General features: G+C 35.3%; 1 long non-coding RNA gene across 1 annotated transcript; it reads left to right on the top strand.

Annotated features, from left to right (window-relative positions):
- Nucleotides 1-687: 687 nt before the first annotated feature.
- On the top strand, nucleotides 688-15,515 carry LOC149808267 (uncharacterized). Its single transcript, XR_016424350.1, has 2 exons — nucleotides 688-957; nucleotides 14,378-15,515. It is a non-coding gene; the product is annotated as an uncharacterized LOC149808267 (long non-coding RNA).
- Nucleotides 15,516-17,101: the final 1,586 nt, after the last annotated feature.

Genomic DNA, 17,101 nt, shown 5'->3' with positions numbered 1-17,101 from the left:
ACCGAACTTCTCTTTTGGAATGCGATGGTCTATATACTTAGATTATAATCTAGCGAAAATACCGTATTAAAACAGTATATAAGATATTTCGAAGGATTCTCAATAATAATAATAATAATAATAATAATAATGTTCAGTTTGACAAAAAAAATAAATTAAAAAAAATCCCATACATGATACCACTTTGGCTTAAAAATAGGTGGAGATCGTCCAATTAACCAGACACAAAAACCAGAATAATTCGGATTACATTTTTTTAAGAAACGTAATATTTTCAGAGTTAAGAAACATTTTCGAGACCCTTTGTAGAATATTATTTATTTTCGCTATTGTTTCCAATGCCCGCCTGGAGGTATCTTTTCCCACAACTTGCAACAAATATCTGGTGGTCTAGCAGTGGAAGAGATATATTTCAGGACAATAAAGTCACTTTCTGCTCCGTCGCCTCAGATCCCCCAAACCGAATACACACACTATGCATAGTTATCTCCCGGACCTCTTGTGAGCCTTTGTTTTTGCTCATTCACACTGACGTTGTCGAAGACAAACAAAAATATACATAGAGAACCCATGTGAAGAACAACGCGTGTATGAAATGAGATATACCCTGGGTGAATCTTCTGATATTTTTGTGCTCAGTTATCGTGACTAAATTTATATTTCCAGGGCCAAATCTTACGGGGGGTATCCACTCCAGCATTCAAAAAGAAACATCACCAAGACTTCTTCATTCAGTTTTACGTGCTTGCTAGACATGGATTCGCATGTGTGGTACAGTTGTTTACCCCAAGTGCTGTGTTATCTATGTATTGTTTTTTTTATAAAAAAAATGGAAAATCGATTCCGGAATTTTACTCTTTTCCCCAAAATTGTGAATAATTTATACAAATTTGTTTACAGTGTTCAAGTGTGTAATTTTCAAGTTGGATATATCATTGACTCTAAGTTACATGTAAGGTGGGTATTTTTAAAATATCGTGTTCAACATCTTTTTATTTTAATTGAATGGAAATCTGCATATGCTTATGACTCTAAAGCATCTTGTAATAATGTCAGTATGGTTAACTCAGTAATTTTTCTTGGTCCTGATATTTGATGCTAAAACAATTAAGGGTCTAAATGCACATCGTTCTTATTAAGAACGCATGCGTGATACAAGATGATTATGTCTTTTCATGCATGCATTACACAACTATTTATCTGGATTCTTTAGTTTCATGTTCAAGAACAACTTAGAATAAATGATGCGAAATAATTGCTAACGAGAAAGATTGAGTGGGTCAATACTATTTATATAACATTTTAGCGAACGAACAGCGTAAAAGTTTTGTTTTCTTCGTGTTAATGAACGAAACCTAGTCTCATGTGTCTGTAAATATTTCGACTGTTTCTACTCTAAAGTCTCACTTTAGTGTTAAAAACAAAATCGATAAGGTGTTGTTCACTGTTTGAATATTACTGTATTATAGAAAAATAAATGAATGAAAGAATTTATCCTTTCATTTATTGACTTGAAAAAAAAGTCAATCAAAATGCAAGCCGATCGTTCTTTGTTAAAGTCTTGTACATTTGACTTCAACATCCATATATTTTATCAATTGTTCCATAGTGTTTGTATATTAATACCTACTAAACACGAAACTTGAAGGCTTTTTTCCACACAAGAAAAGATCTCTGTATTCTCTTCGAAAAATACAACATTTATTTTATATCCACTGTAAAAGAAAATTACCCAGCACATGCGTTCAAATAAAGACAAGTGTTGCGACGGGTGTCATGTGAGTGGCGCAATGGTAGTGCGAGATATGAGTGGCGCAATGGTAGTGCGAGATAGTAGTGTTCCAATGTTCTCAAAATCGCCATTGCAATATATATATCTACTTTTACCTAGCTTCATTATGCATTGTTTTTCGAGTTACAATTAGTTTAGTTTAGTTTATATTCATGAATTATCACCTTGCCTTCCTGGCTTGTTCAGACTAATTCCTTTGTAGGATATTCCATTTCAGGATCAAGGTAATACTTCGACGTATTCCCAATAATAATAATAATAATAATAATGTTTAGTTAGATTTTAAAAAATCCCATACATTATACCACTTCCGTTAAAGGTACGTGGTCTATGTCCAGCTAAACCGACACCAACAATAGCAGATTTCAGATGATATTTTCAAACAGTGTTGTAGCATTTCCAGTTTCAAGAAATATTTTTGAGACCCATTGAGGAATATTAATTGGTTTAACTATTATTGTCTATGCCCTTCTGGAGGAACCTTTTCGCACAACGTGCAACAAATCGGTGGTGGTCTTGCAGTGGAAGAGATATATTTCGGGACAATAAAGTCACTTTCTGCTCCGTCGCCTCAGATCCCCCAAATCGGCACATATAGATATCTCTTGGACCTCTTGCGAGCCTTTGTTTTTGCTCATTGACACTGACATTGTTGAAGACAAAACGGAAACATGCAGAAAAAAACCCATATGAAGAACAACGCGTGTATGAAGCGATATATACCCTTGGTGAATCTTCTGACATCTTATGTATAATGGTTGTGACTGAATTATTGTTTACACGGCCGAATCTTACGAGAGGTGGGAGTTGTGTAGGTTTCCACTCCAGCATTTAAAAAAAAAAAAAAACATCGCCAAGACATTTTCATTCAGTTGTCCCTGCTCGCTAGATAATGATTAGCATGTGGGGTGCAATTTTGACGCCATATGTCGTGTTTAATATGTATTTTAAAAAACAATTTGGAAGATCTAATCCGGAATCTTACTCAGCTTCAGAAGAATGTAAATAATTTATGCATATTTGTTTACAGTATTCAGGTTTGTAATTTTCGAGCTGGATTTATCATTGACTCTAAGTTACATGTCAGGTTGGTATTTTTAAAATATCGTGTTCTACATCTTTTTATTTTAACTGAATGGAAATCTGTAATTGCTTATGACTGTAAAGCGTCTTGTAATAATGTCAGTATGGTTAACTCAGTATTTTTTCTTGGCTCTGAAATGTTATGTTAAAACTATTATGGGTCTAAATTCACATCGTTGTTGATTAAGAATGCATGTGTGAGAAGAGATGAGTATATATTTTCATATAAGTATTACAGAACTGTTCATCAGGAATGTTGTTTTATTTTGCTTCTTTTGTTTCATGTTCAAGAACAACTTAGATTAAAGAATATTAAATATTTGCTACCTAGGAAGATTAAGTAGGTAAATATTTGCAGAACATTTTTAGCGACTAATGGGAGGCAAAAGGTTTGTTTTCTTCGTGATGTTGGACGAAATGTAAAGTCTCGTGTCTCTTTAAATATTTTGACTGTTTGTACTCCGAGTCCCACTTTAGAGTTAAGAAAAAAATCGATAAGGTGCTGTTTACTGTTTGAATATTACTGCATTATAGGAAAATAAAGAAATGAAAAGATTAATACCTGCATTTATTACCTTGAAAAAAGTCAGTCAAAATGCCAGCCGATCGTTCTTTGTTAAGTCTTGTACATTTGACTTCAACATCCATATAGTTATGATCAATTATATCATAGTGTTACATCTTGATATCAACTACAAACAAGACTTAAATATTTTTTTCCACACACGAAAATACCTCTGTAATCGCCCGCAAGATACAATAATTGTTTATATCCATTAAAAAAGGAAAACTACCTGTTACATCAGTTCAAATAAAGAAAAGTGCTGCAACGGTTGTCTTGAGAGTGAAGCAACGATATTGCGGGATAGCAGTGCTCCAAAGATGTGAAAATCCCTATTACAATATATATATATATATATATATATATATATATATATATATATATATATATATATATATATATATATATATATATATATATATATATATATATATATATATATATATATATATATATATATATATATATATATAAAGAATGCAAATCATATGGCGAATAAAAATCTTTTCAAGTGCACTGGATCCAGCAAGGGATCACGTGTGTCAGTGATTTATTAAGATAAATGCAATAAACTGACAACGAACAGTGCAAAACTAGTATCTAGCTAGCCTGAGCGCTTTCGACTCTTTAATGAGTCTTTTTCAAAGGCAAATACAAAAACAAATAAAACAGAAAAACGGCTATGTTTGCGAAACTTTACATGGCTGTTTTTTAAAAACAGGAATTCAACCTTTTAACTGTATTATGTGTCAGCTAGTTTATTTCAGCTTGTTGCTGATACTGGAAAATATTTGTATTGACTTTGAAATTGATGAACCATAACGACATCTGTTATTTTATGTAAATGTATGTAATTGCAGATTATATTCCGGATTTTTTATTGTTATAGTAGTCATAGACTATTAAGCAAATTTAGAGAATTATTTAAAAGAAAATGTGTCGGATGCAAATGATAATTTTATTTGTGCATGGTTGTCTTTTTCTAGTCTTCTTGGTTAAAACCGCTTGGTTCAATGTTCCAAGGAGGCGTATCCAGTAAGACTCCTTTTCTTTCCTGGTTTGGGGACTCCAGTTGGGGTTGTGAGCAATTGCAATAAGTGTTATATCACTTAACGTGTGGCCAGGGGAGATGAAGTGATCTGCGACCGGGCTTCTGTACAGCTACTTTGTCATCCAATCAAATCTATGAAGGTTGGTCCTTTTGTGTGGCTTTTCAGTTTCTCCGACATACTAAAGGCTACAGATCTTACATGTGATGAGATAAATGACATTCTCTGTTTTGCACGCTTTGTTTGAACCATGTAGGTTTAATTTTTCTCTAGTCACTGTGCTAGAAAATGTCCTGGTCTATATCATATGTTGACAGGTTTTGGACCTTTTATCACCACTTTGGCCAGATTGACTAGGGTGGTCTTGATTAGTGATTAGCATTAGCTTCGCCCTGACTAGGATGTCCTTGAGGTTTTTTGGTCTCCGGTAGGCTACTAAAGGTTTGTTAGGGAGGATTAACTTTTGTGCGTCCGACGATTCCACGATGAGCCAGTGTTTCCGGATGATTTTACTTACTTTGTGGTTGTCTGGATGGTAGGTCAGGATAAACGGTATCCTATTAGCATTGCCTTCTTTCCATATTTTAGTAGGTCATCGCGTTTTGATTGTTTAGCGCTTTGCGTTGCCTTCGTAATCAGAGAACCTGAAAAGCTACACAATAGCCTATGACTACTATAACAATGAAATATCTGGAATATAATCTGCACTTACATAAATTTACATAAAATAACAGATGTCGTTATGGCTCATCAATTTCTAGTTCAATACAAATATTTTCCAGTATCAGCAACAATCTGAAATAAACTAGCTGACAGACAATAGAGTTAAAAAGTTGAATTCCTGTAAAAACAGCAATATAAAAATTCGCAAACATAACCGTTTTTCTCTTTTATTTCTTTATCTAGTCTATGTCTTTGTATTTGCCTTTGAAAAAGATTCATTAAATAATCGAAAGCGCTCAGGCTAGCCAGATACTAGTTACGCACTATTCGCTGTCAGTTTATTGCATATATATATATAGAGAGAGAGAGACAGAGAGACAGAGAGACATTATACATAAATAGTACGGAAGCACCAATACAGATGAAAGCATGTTCATATGTTCATTCTCATCCAAAGCAAATGTCTGCTTCAAGAAAATCCACCAACCCCATATGAAGTTTGGGGTGTCTGAACACATCACATACTGGGCTACATCCGCCCGGTTTAGTTTAGTTTATATTTATGAATTATCTCTTCGCCTCCAATCAAACTCCTTTGATGGAGTGTGTATGAGTGATTTGGATTTTAACGTAGCTTTAACAATTTTTCCGTCATATCGTTACGATGTCAGCAGTGTGGCAGTTTATAGTGATGTCTAGCACTGGGGCGTCATGCCTCATACATGTAGTATGATGTCCGACCCAGTCACATTATCCTGACACCAGGCCGACCAGTCCTAGCACTAACCTCTTAATGCTTAACGTCAAGCGAGGCAGCTATTAGCGCCATTTTTAGCTTTGGTATGACGTGGCCGGTGTTCGAACCCACGACCTCCCACAACCGAGGCGGACGCTCTAACCACTAGGTCACCGGATCAGTCCCTTTCTATGATTGCTTTTATGTTCAAGGTAATACTTACAATTATAAAGTGCATGAAAAAATTTGTTGCTGTCACTTTCAATAATAAAGTTAGATACAAAAGCAGCATCGATCGAGGCTCTCGGTCGTGTTGGTGCTAAATTGTAGGTTCGGATCCGATGAATACTGATCGATCCGATTGCAATGAAATACTTTTCACATGGATGAAACCATGGTTTTGATGCAGGAATCCAGAACACGTGACCATAGAAACAGAGCAATTTTAGAGAATATCTACTGTTGTCAAACGCCGTGGTCAGTTGTTTTAAAAATCTAGTTACATATTTAATATAGTAGCTTTGTATCAGACATCTGAAAGTCAAGGTGACACTAGGTGCATTATACCCAAGTCTATTCAATTTTGGTTGTATATGTATTTTTCGTGTGGACTTTACAGTAACCAATCACAAATACAGCTCTTTTTTTAATATAAATGCATCTGCTTTGTTAGTACGTTTATATATTATTCAAGTTAGATGACACAGCGTGCATCATTCCACTAAACATGGATAATAGATCGATATTCCTGCCCAATATATTGCTGGTGTCAGATGCAACACAACATCTGTCAGGTTCTAAATGTCTGCGTTAGATTTAAAAGGTAGATTTTGTTGTTTTTTTTTCTCTCAAATCACGTAATGCTTATGTCTGTCTAATAAGACTGATTGATCAATAAAATATTAGAGCAGCACGCGAGTAAGACTTAATTAATTAAATGTCTATGGATGACTTCAGAGCAGGCCTATACCCTAGTGTATAGAGGGAAAGTGGTTTCAATGCGTCCACTTGACCGCCACACCATAGCTTGCATACCCTGATATAAGGGGCCCCGAGTAGCCGAGTGGTCTAAAGCGCTCTCCGTTACGGATCACTGCCATCTCACCTCTGTCTGCATGGGTTCGAGTCTCGGATTCGGCCAATGTGGGTATGCGGGAAAGCTTGCCAGTAGCTTCTCGAGGGTCGGTGGTTCTTTCCGGGGATTTCCCGGGTTCTTCCTCCGCTATTAATACTGGCCGCCATGTATAGCCTATTGTGTGCTGAAAAATGGCGTTAAACCCTACAACAACAACAACAACCCCGATATACTCTGCCCCATTCTTAAATTTTGAAGCCTGTGCTCATGTATTTTTTCTGTGACTGAATCTGTCGTAGGACTCTAAATTGGGCATAATTTAATTGTTTAATCAAAATGTGCCTAGAAACGCATTGCATTCTCAATTGTAGTTCCCGTATAACGTAATCAGCGGCCATATTTATGGAATGCTGACATATTTACCGTTGAGTTTATATGGTGTTTGGAAGTTGAAATAAATTCATCGAATCTCAAGATACTGTTTCAAAAGATTCACACATAAACAGAACGCAAACCAGGCTTTCTGTTAGTATCTATATTTGTAACGTATAAGCTGATTTTACTTCAGTGTGCCTTATTCAGAATGGCCAGTTTTGGTGGTAGAATATAAAAGAAACTGCTAGGTTGCCCATCGTCCAGGTAAAATGGGTAGAATATCGACCGCTAGACTTTTTCGGGAGGCATCTATCTGCAAATGCATAAAAATATAACTTAAATTATTAAATTTCTAAAGCTGCACTCTCTGCTGTGCGACACCTGCAAATATAGCCACTTCTCGTGTCCTAATGGCAGCAAGAAATCTGCCCAAGTAATGTAGGTCACTCTAGAGGATATTGCTTCTTCCGTGTGGTAATATATAAATAGATAAGAAGAGAGATATCTTGTAAGTTTTTTTTCTCCCTTGCCATAAACGATATGGATCTAGTTAATCTTTTGCAAAACCTATATCCTTTGATATTTCAGTGGAGGAAGAATGATATGTTACTGGTCATATCCGTAGTCTTAATTTGGCTTACTACATGACGATGTCCGCAATTCATGATTTAGACATGAGTGCATGGATCTTATCGTACAAATGGCAGAGTTTCTAAAGCATTCTGGATAATGCGTGTTTTATGGCATATTTACTGCTGGTTCTTGTTTCGGCATTTCTAATTTTTTCTGTGTATTCGGTCTTTAGCAAAATAATCGTGTTTGGGTTACCCATATATCAACGGCAGGATATGTCTCAGAGCTGTACAATTATTTGCCAACTAATTAGTTGCGTTTGATCAGCATATAAATTTATCAGACCGAGGGAGAGAATTGGCACTGTCAGACCCATTCATTGCTTTTGTTTTTGTGCAGTGCTGTGTTTTCGATGCCTGATTAGAACAGAGAAGCTCCCCTGCCGCGATCACTAGTTGGTATCACGTAGCTGCTTTGTGGTTGGCTATTGTAAAGAATTCGCATTTTTCCTTTCAGCAATACAAAAAACTCCTGTATTAGCCAAATAACGAAAAAGAACGTAATGATTTGTTCAGATACTAACAAAAATTATTCTTGATCTGGCCAAAAACAACATACAAAAATATAACACTCGAACTCGGACCGAAATAAAGCATCTGACATTTTAATGGTAAGTAATATAACACTGTTCAAATATATGTATTAAGTGTTTGGTTTAGTCTGAGTTGGGGTAGCAACATGTTTTCATTCCTGGACGCCTGGATCTTGTGGTGGTTGCCGTCAAATCAAGGCCGCTTTCATAATTTCTCATCGGTTCTTTATATATATACAACATCTCACCCTCACCAAAGAAAAGAAGAAAAATGTTTTGAGTTCAGGCAGTAAGCGTTTGGTTCAATATTCTTGGAGATAACTATAAAAAATAAATATGAGTTGGCAAAATCTCCCTTAAAGTGTGGAATAAAGAAAGAACATACAACAAGGCTGATATTGAAATGTTTATCCTTAAAATAAAATAACATCTCATGACTGCGAAATAAGTATAAATACAAGAAAACCATCACAAATGACACGGTAAGAATTGTTTGGTTTACATAGGTGGTTTTGTTTCTTTCTTTTATTTATACCCTGTGTATTTGTTTCTTTCTTTAATTCACAGCAGGTTAAGAGTCATTATGATAAAATCACTATCAGAAAGCCAAATACCGATGACATAATGCTCGTCTTGATTCAGTCGTATAATGACCTGGGATAATTATAAAGTCGACATGATGAGCTTTATGAGAGTAGTCTCCATTCTACCAGAGTACATTTTGACACGAAGGTAACACCATTTAAAACAACAGGAGATACGTCGCTGTTTAGGACCTCCTCGGCGGTATTGTCTTTGACTAGATCTATTGTTACGTCAAGTTAAAAGATCCCCTGCTTTGATCAGGACAATGACATGACGTATCTCCTCGATGGAATCCGGACAGATAGCTCATCTATAGTATTTATCTGTGTTTTGAAACTTTATATTCTCAGCAAGAGGTCTGAATATTATTGCTGTACTTTTAAAGTATACCCTTTGACTTTAAGAATTTTGTTTTCTCCTTAGGCTAATGGGCTAAGTGGCTACTGTTAACTGTTGTTGCATTAGTCTCTAACACAGACTCAGTTCCACCGCTACCCATCTTGGAGATCAGGAACGTTAGCATTCACAAAATTTCATCCACATTGTGTTTATTACCCTCCAGAAAATTCTGCTAGGAAAACGAATCTTATACAAGATATTGTAGGAAAACATAATTTCCTTTAGAGATATCAAAATAATGTTTTTAAAATCATAATAGATCAGAGTATTGTTCCTATAAAACTGACTGCGTACACTCTCTTCTGTGCTCAGGAGATTTTATTTTAGTGAACTATTTGAGTTGATTCTGATTTTTTTGTGGTGCTTTTCGGTAACCTCATCAAGTAATATGTTTTCTTGTTTACTCTGCGTTAGATCATCATTCCATATTCCCCAATTTTGGGTCAATTAAGCTCTGTTTTGGTATCTTTTTTGGTATGTAACGACGTCTTTTTTGTATTACGTCACTTTCTAGTCTCCTATGTATGCATCTTTACCAGTTGTGACCATCCTCACAATGCTTGGCGTTCTTACATGCATAGGCTCATTTAAAAAGCGGAGAGAAAAAATTATTTAAGGTAGTTGAGGTCTTGGATTGTTTACAAAAAGGAAACATAAACTAATTTATGTTTTAAAACGAAAACGTCTTCTAAAGCTTATTGCGGATGAGAACGTGTCTGTGTATGGCTTGTGAGTGATACCCAAACACAGATATTTATAACACATTCTGAAGCTTATATGTTTCGGGCCAAGGACAACATATTTGTGTTCAGTTCTATTATCTGTTGGACACTGAGTGACAGCAACATGGAAATTGACCTTGTAAGTTGTGTATATACAGCTATAAATTTGTTTCATCCCTATGACCCCACATTCACATTTAATTCCTTAGACAGTTACACAAATTCCTTAGGAGTCATACATGTCAATGGGAGAGAGAGAGAGAGAGAGAGAGAGAGAGAGAGAGAGAGATTTTAGTTTTTGATATTAAAACTACTTCTTTTACTATAATTTGATCCCATCCTACATTTTAATATCGAGAACAGGACTGTCAGTCTGCATTACGAGGATATGTTTTTGATAGGACCATGCCCATGAAATTGATGTTTTTGGATAGGACCATGCCCCATAAAATTGATGTTTTTGAATAAGACCATTTCCCATAAAATTGATATTTTTGGATAGGAACATACCCCATAAAATTAGTGTTTTTGGATAGGACTATGTCCCATAAAATTGGTGTTTTTGGATAGGACCATGCCCCATAAAATTGGTATTCTTGGATAGGTCCCTGCCTCATAAAATTTGTGTTTTTACATAGGACTCTGCCCCATAAAATTGGTGTTTTTGGATAGGACCATGCACCATAAAATTGGTGCCTTTGCATAGGACATTTCCCCATAAAATTGTTGTTTTTGGATAGGTACTTGCCCCCTTAAAATTGGTGGTTGATTAATATAAGCATGGTACTTCGATTAACTATTTGCAGGCGCGTAGCTGCCTATACGCGGATACACAGGAGTGTACGACATTTTTGACAAGAAAAGAAATCGTGCATTTCAAACCAATTATTTTAATGATTTGTTAGTATTTCAGGCAACCTTGATATGGGAAAAAATCACTCCATTATTTCATGACGAGTGTTTTTATTGAATATACGTAACCATATTCTTTGTTGTTGTATACGCGACGAGGGGAATGATAGGTCAATATATAATTGCCAAAACAAATGGTCTAGCTAAGCACCACCTTTGAGCAGAAAACCCGCCAGGTGGAAGGGTATTACAAATATACAATTCATCTCACGTGATATTTAAGCATGAATTTTTGTATTCGATATACACCGATCGTTGACACTGACAATTCTGTAGCTATTCTACATCGAAATGGAGAGACAGACGGAGACAGACACTGAGAAAAGGAATGTGCGATGTTTACATCATGTCAAAGCATGCTTACACTAACAAATCATCGCTGTCTCTTCAAGACGTTGATCTGGTATTTTTCAAGTAACGTTATGGTTTCTCGGGTGACATTTCAGACAACTGGACAACAACGTATTCCGCGGAGGCAATAAAAACAGTATTCTGTACAGACACTGGCTATTTATATTTGACAATAGAATGAACCAGGACTTGGTTTATGAGTTTATGATGTCCTTGTCTGACGTTGATTGTATGAAGCAAATTTTTAACTTGCTAGCAAAATAAACATTTGCTGTGTCATAACTTATATATATATATGTCTGCGTGGGTTCGAGTCCAAGGCTCGTCTAGCGTGGGTAAGTGGGAAAGCCTGCCAGTAGCTTCTCGTGGGTCGGTGGTTCTTCTCTGGGTTTTCCAGGGTTCCTCCTCCACCAGTTATACTGGCCGCCATGTATAGCCTCTCTAGTGCTGAGAAATGGCGTTAAACCATACAACAACAACAACAATATATATATATATATATATATATATATATATATATATATATATATATATATATATATATATATATATATATATATATATATATATATATATATATACAAGTAGGGAAAGCTCAATACAATTGCGCAACGTTTGAATTTATTGATACTGTATTGCATTTGCGTTAAAAACTAATAAAATAAATGATTATTTTCCTAATGGGTTGTGACTACATCAAGTCATGACACCTTATTCACTGTAGTCTGTGCCTACGATGGGTAATCAGTTTTGAAAGATTTGTTCAATTAATCGTACGTTTACATTTTTCCTAACCGTTTGGCAAAGAACTTGTCATTGATTCAATAATGATTATATCTCAAAGAAAAAGCTGTTAGTTCCTATGAAAATAGCTTCTCTCTTCGATGAATACCAGTATGGTATCTTTGGCCGCTGTTGAAGCAATTATCAGGTCTTAGTTCTCTTCGTGGCTATCATTCATTTAGAGAGTAGATGCGGTTTCCTGAGCATCGAAATTTACCATATATACTAGCTTATATAACCAGACCAACTTCAAGCCATAGATACCCAGATTTGTCATCACATAATGCGCTGCCAGATATGGGTCTCAGAAGTTGATAGGAGTAATTATTCGAATAAATAATATGTTATTTACAATGGGACTCGAATTAAACACGAGCCAAAACGGTATCTTCTCAAACCAGTTAATGTATATAGGACAGTTGTAGTTATTAGTGACCGTGTATTTGAACAAAAAATGGCACTTTTAAGCTTCCTTAGATCGTTTAACTTAGTTCTGTAGCTCGAGAGCTGGAGAAGGGAATTTGTTTCAGTATGAACTGAGATTGATTTTTGATCCAGCCTACCAGATAATTAAAAGTGGAGTAGGTAACTTTTTGTAAGTCCAAAAGTGTCTAAAATTACTGGACGACCAGTAAGCAAATATTTTGTCCAGTGATTTTAAACTAGAGGTAATATTTTCAAACAAACCGATGAAAATGCTTGGAATTTTATTGTCCCTTATATCACTGGTGAATAAGATAAAATCGATGATACATTGTAAAACTCAACGGTGGTGTAATGCCAGATAGATCAATAACCCTGCGCATGGTTACTATGGCCGCGAATCGGGGTTTTCAATTTTTTTTTTATAAAAAATTATTATTGTTCTACATTCGTTCAGGACGTTTGAAATTATTAGATCCTAGAAATGCATGCCATCAGTTTTCAGTGGCACTGCATCAAACGTCCTCATCAGATTAATCCTTGGATATAAATCTTCGTTGTCTTTTCAGCGGTGTAGAGAATTCATTAGAATTCGTAAATTGAACATACCATTATGTTGGGGTAGAAGGTTGAAAACATAGACTATAAGACTTTGCATATTCATTACACAATGACTCGGAGTGTACTAGAGACTGCATAAACGTTCGCTGATTATGTCTCAAGACTCGTTTGGAAACAATGTCACTGCAGGCATTAGTAACAGTTTTCGACATTTTCTAAGAAAATCAAGAGGCTTGATCTCATTTCTGATATTGTGCATTGAAAGTCTTTGCATTAAAGATGTTACGTTGTTTTGAGCACACGGAAGGCCATCGTTTACAGCAGTGCTGTCCAACCAGCGGCCTGCCGGCCGCATGATGCCCGCTGTCTGATTTTAAATGGCCCGCCAGAGCTCGAGCAGCTATATAGTCGTTGCTTTTCAGTTTTCTGCTGCGGCCCTCTGCTTCACGAAAAACATTTTTCAGTGGCCCATGGTGTCAAAAAGGATGGACAGCACTGGTTTATAGTGTCTAGGCCAATCCGTAAATCTGGAAAACCGTGGTCAATATTTCCGATCATCTTGACAAGGAGCTGATACCACTGAGAATATATATTAAGTTTGAAATCTAAAAGCTTTGTACAGTTTGTAAAGTTGATGTCAGACGGTTTTCATATGTTCACGGGATTGCTGTTATTTTGAAAATAAGTATCCTTCGCCATATGCAAAACTTTCGATACTGTGCTGTGTGCTGCGCCAGTTAGATTTGACATTTGGTCGATGCAAATGATTTCCGGTTATTGTTTCCACATGCTGCCATCATGAATCTGCTTTTATAAATGGACTTTTACTAGATTCTGATTATGACTTAACAGAAAAAGGATTTGCATATGTCGAAATAAAAAACAACCTCCGTATCTTCCTTACCATTTTAAAATTATGAATCAGTCAAGAACTTCCGCGGATCCACGGACTAAGTGCTTTCTTTTCTTTTCATTTTATTAGCGTTCTTCTTCTTCTTCTGTTACTTATGCACAGTTCTTGATCTGCACCTTGTTGTTGGTGTAGGAGGAACGAAGCCCCCCCCCCCGATATTTACAGACAGTTCTTTGCTTGTGAGAGTGTATTTCATCATCATTATTATTAGATTTCTTTTTTTTTCAGGCTTTGTATGGAAACATGTACAGCAGAAGAACATCGACGCAAGGTGAACTTAACTGCCTTAACTGCTTTATATATATATATATATATATATATATATATATATATATATATATATATATATATATATATATATATATATATATATATATTAAAGATGTCACATGTTTTGTGAATAGAATTCGAACGGAAGACGTATTTCTTTGATTTCTAACGTACCATAAAACAGATTTCAAGCAGATTTTTGAAATATTCAAGGTTTATTTTACTTTTTATATTTAGAGATGGTCTTAAATGAAATACTGTATAGCCTCAATGTTATTTGAACCCTGATTGACCAAAACTTTTGCTTTCGCCGGACAAACATCATGTTCCTCAAAATATTGTAATACATATAAATAAAGACTAAATGATCCTAAATTATTATTTAAATCAACGTAAGTTTTTTGAAATCAAAAGCGCACACAACCGAAAAGTACGAAAAATTCCTCAAAATATATCTGATGGGTATAATCATTAGTTTTGTCAAGTTAATGCAGTTCGTGTAACTATCTTTGAGATTTTTAAGTTCAAGCGTTCTATCAGATTTTTATGCTTAGACCTGAAAGATTTTAATTTTGGGATATTTACACCTTTTCCTAAATTTATCATGTTATTATTTCGTAGGTTCAAAGAATTGCATGCAGTTTAGACACTTTAGATATTTAGATGTTACAGTTAAATAAGGTCGTTGTTTTAACTGAAAATGCCTGCTATAAAACAGCTGTAGCGACGTTTTGATATATTAGGTTCAAATGAAGAATTTTACATAGTGTCGATTTCAGGCAACCACCTTCGAAGTAAATCAGATTTGAAATGACTTTCTCTCGTATATATATATATATATATATATATATATATATATATATATATATATATATATATATATATATATATATATATATATATATATATATATATATATATGATATTGAACCTCAGTTTGCTTATGGTTCTAAATGCTTACGTACTTCTAAAAATATTCTGTAAATTTCCAAATTGTTCCTTCATGATGTTTATTTGAATTGTTTTGAATCACAATACACCATATTGACCTATAATGAAGAGAGATGGAAAAGAAGGAAATAAAATATGAATCATTCGAGGCTTGTCTGTTTCTTTACATAGACAATTTGTTGTGTAAAATGTCTACTTTGTGGCCAACGAACGAATCAACAAACAAGGATTCAAACTAGGATTCAACCAACGGGCATGCTTTGGAACCTACACATCTGCCCTCCCAGTACAATCCTATCTATCGTTTTATATAGTACCAGTCTCCACCCATCAATCCTATCCAGCTGCAAAACTCTCTTCGCCGCCCATACCAATACGACCGTAATCATATCGTCTTGTTGAAATGGTACAAAACTGCACTTTCTCCCTGGACCAATAAAATACGATTGTCCTTCGTATGCGAATCCGGCACGTTTCTTGTCGGGGACGACTCATCTAATTCTATTTAACTATCTATCGCTATGTATATTTATTTAAACTGTTAAACACTATTCAATACAGTAATGTTGAAGAACAATGGCAACAAAGTGTAACGACTCAAAGCGTCCTTATCTGCTTACTTGCTAGTTTGCTGTTTCTTAATGCGCAGAACACAAAAGTTGCCGTTGACCGTGGGTGAGCCATCACGAACCTTTGTACTACTCTCTTCCAACCCTTGACCATAGAGTTACATAGCAAGCGTGTTATCATGGCATTATATATGCACACGGTTCCAAGTACCGTATCAGGTGTCATTTTTGCAGGTCTTAGGGCAGCTAATGTTCACAGGTACAACGGTTACCGCATTCCAAATAACAGGAATCTATAACCCTTGAGAGTATCTGATGCGATTTGTTCCAACGGTTCAAACGATACAAACGACATTTTTGAGCAATAACTTTCTAAAACATCCAGGACCATTCTCATTAACTCAGCTGGATGACAAACAGAGCGGAAGAATGAATCATCAAGTCTCTTAATTAATCTTAGCTTTTCTTCTGCTCCTGATGACTAAAGATGGATTTACATTCAATTTTCAAAAATCTCTCATTTCTCCCTCTTTTTCGTGCAAATTAAAATTTAGCTAGGTAATAATTTAGAGATTAGTTTATGCTTCACTGGCATTGGGTCTATAACAGCGTGAACAGACACGTTAAAGACCAGCTACTGTTATGCACCCGGTCATATGTGACCTAGTAAGGGATGGGCGTGTACTCTGATACAAAAGTGTTCTTCACTTAGAAAGAATTAACGGAACCCGTCCTTAGAACACTTCATAAAGTTTTTTTTAGAAATTTCAGAGGAACATTTGCCCTCTATAGAACATTCTTGACTGCATTTCCGCATCAAAAGTTATAAATCTTAAAATGATCTATTGTTTTTAAGGGGTGTGTGTGTGTGTGATAAATTATGCATAGCTTTATCTTAAAGCTCTTATAAAATACATATTTATTCATCTCTGTGTCATTTGAATTTGTAAATAAATTGAAGAAGCAAAAAGTTAGTCATTCTTAACAAGTGATAAACTCATGACAATTACCTATGCATGCAAATTAGGATGGTATCCCTCCACTTCCTCCTCCTATTATTCTTTCATTGCATTTATTCCTTTCATTGCATTTATTCCTTTCATTGCATGTAGTCCTTTCATTGCAAGCTATGTATGTGCATTAACAATGCATCACTTGCAAA

Source organism: Sinohyriopsis cumingii, chromosome 1 (assembly GCF_028554795.1).
Source record: "Sinohyriopsis cumingii isolate HCF-2022 chromosome 1, ASM2855479v2, whole genome shotgun sequence".
Taxonomy (NCBI): Eukaryota; Metazoa; Mollusca; class Bivalvia; order Unionida; family Unionidae; genus Sinohyriopsis; species Sinohyriopsis cumingii.
Note: the sequence above shows the minus strand (reverse complement) of the source record. Positions and strands in the feature narration are given on the sequence as shown.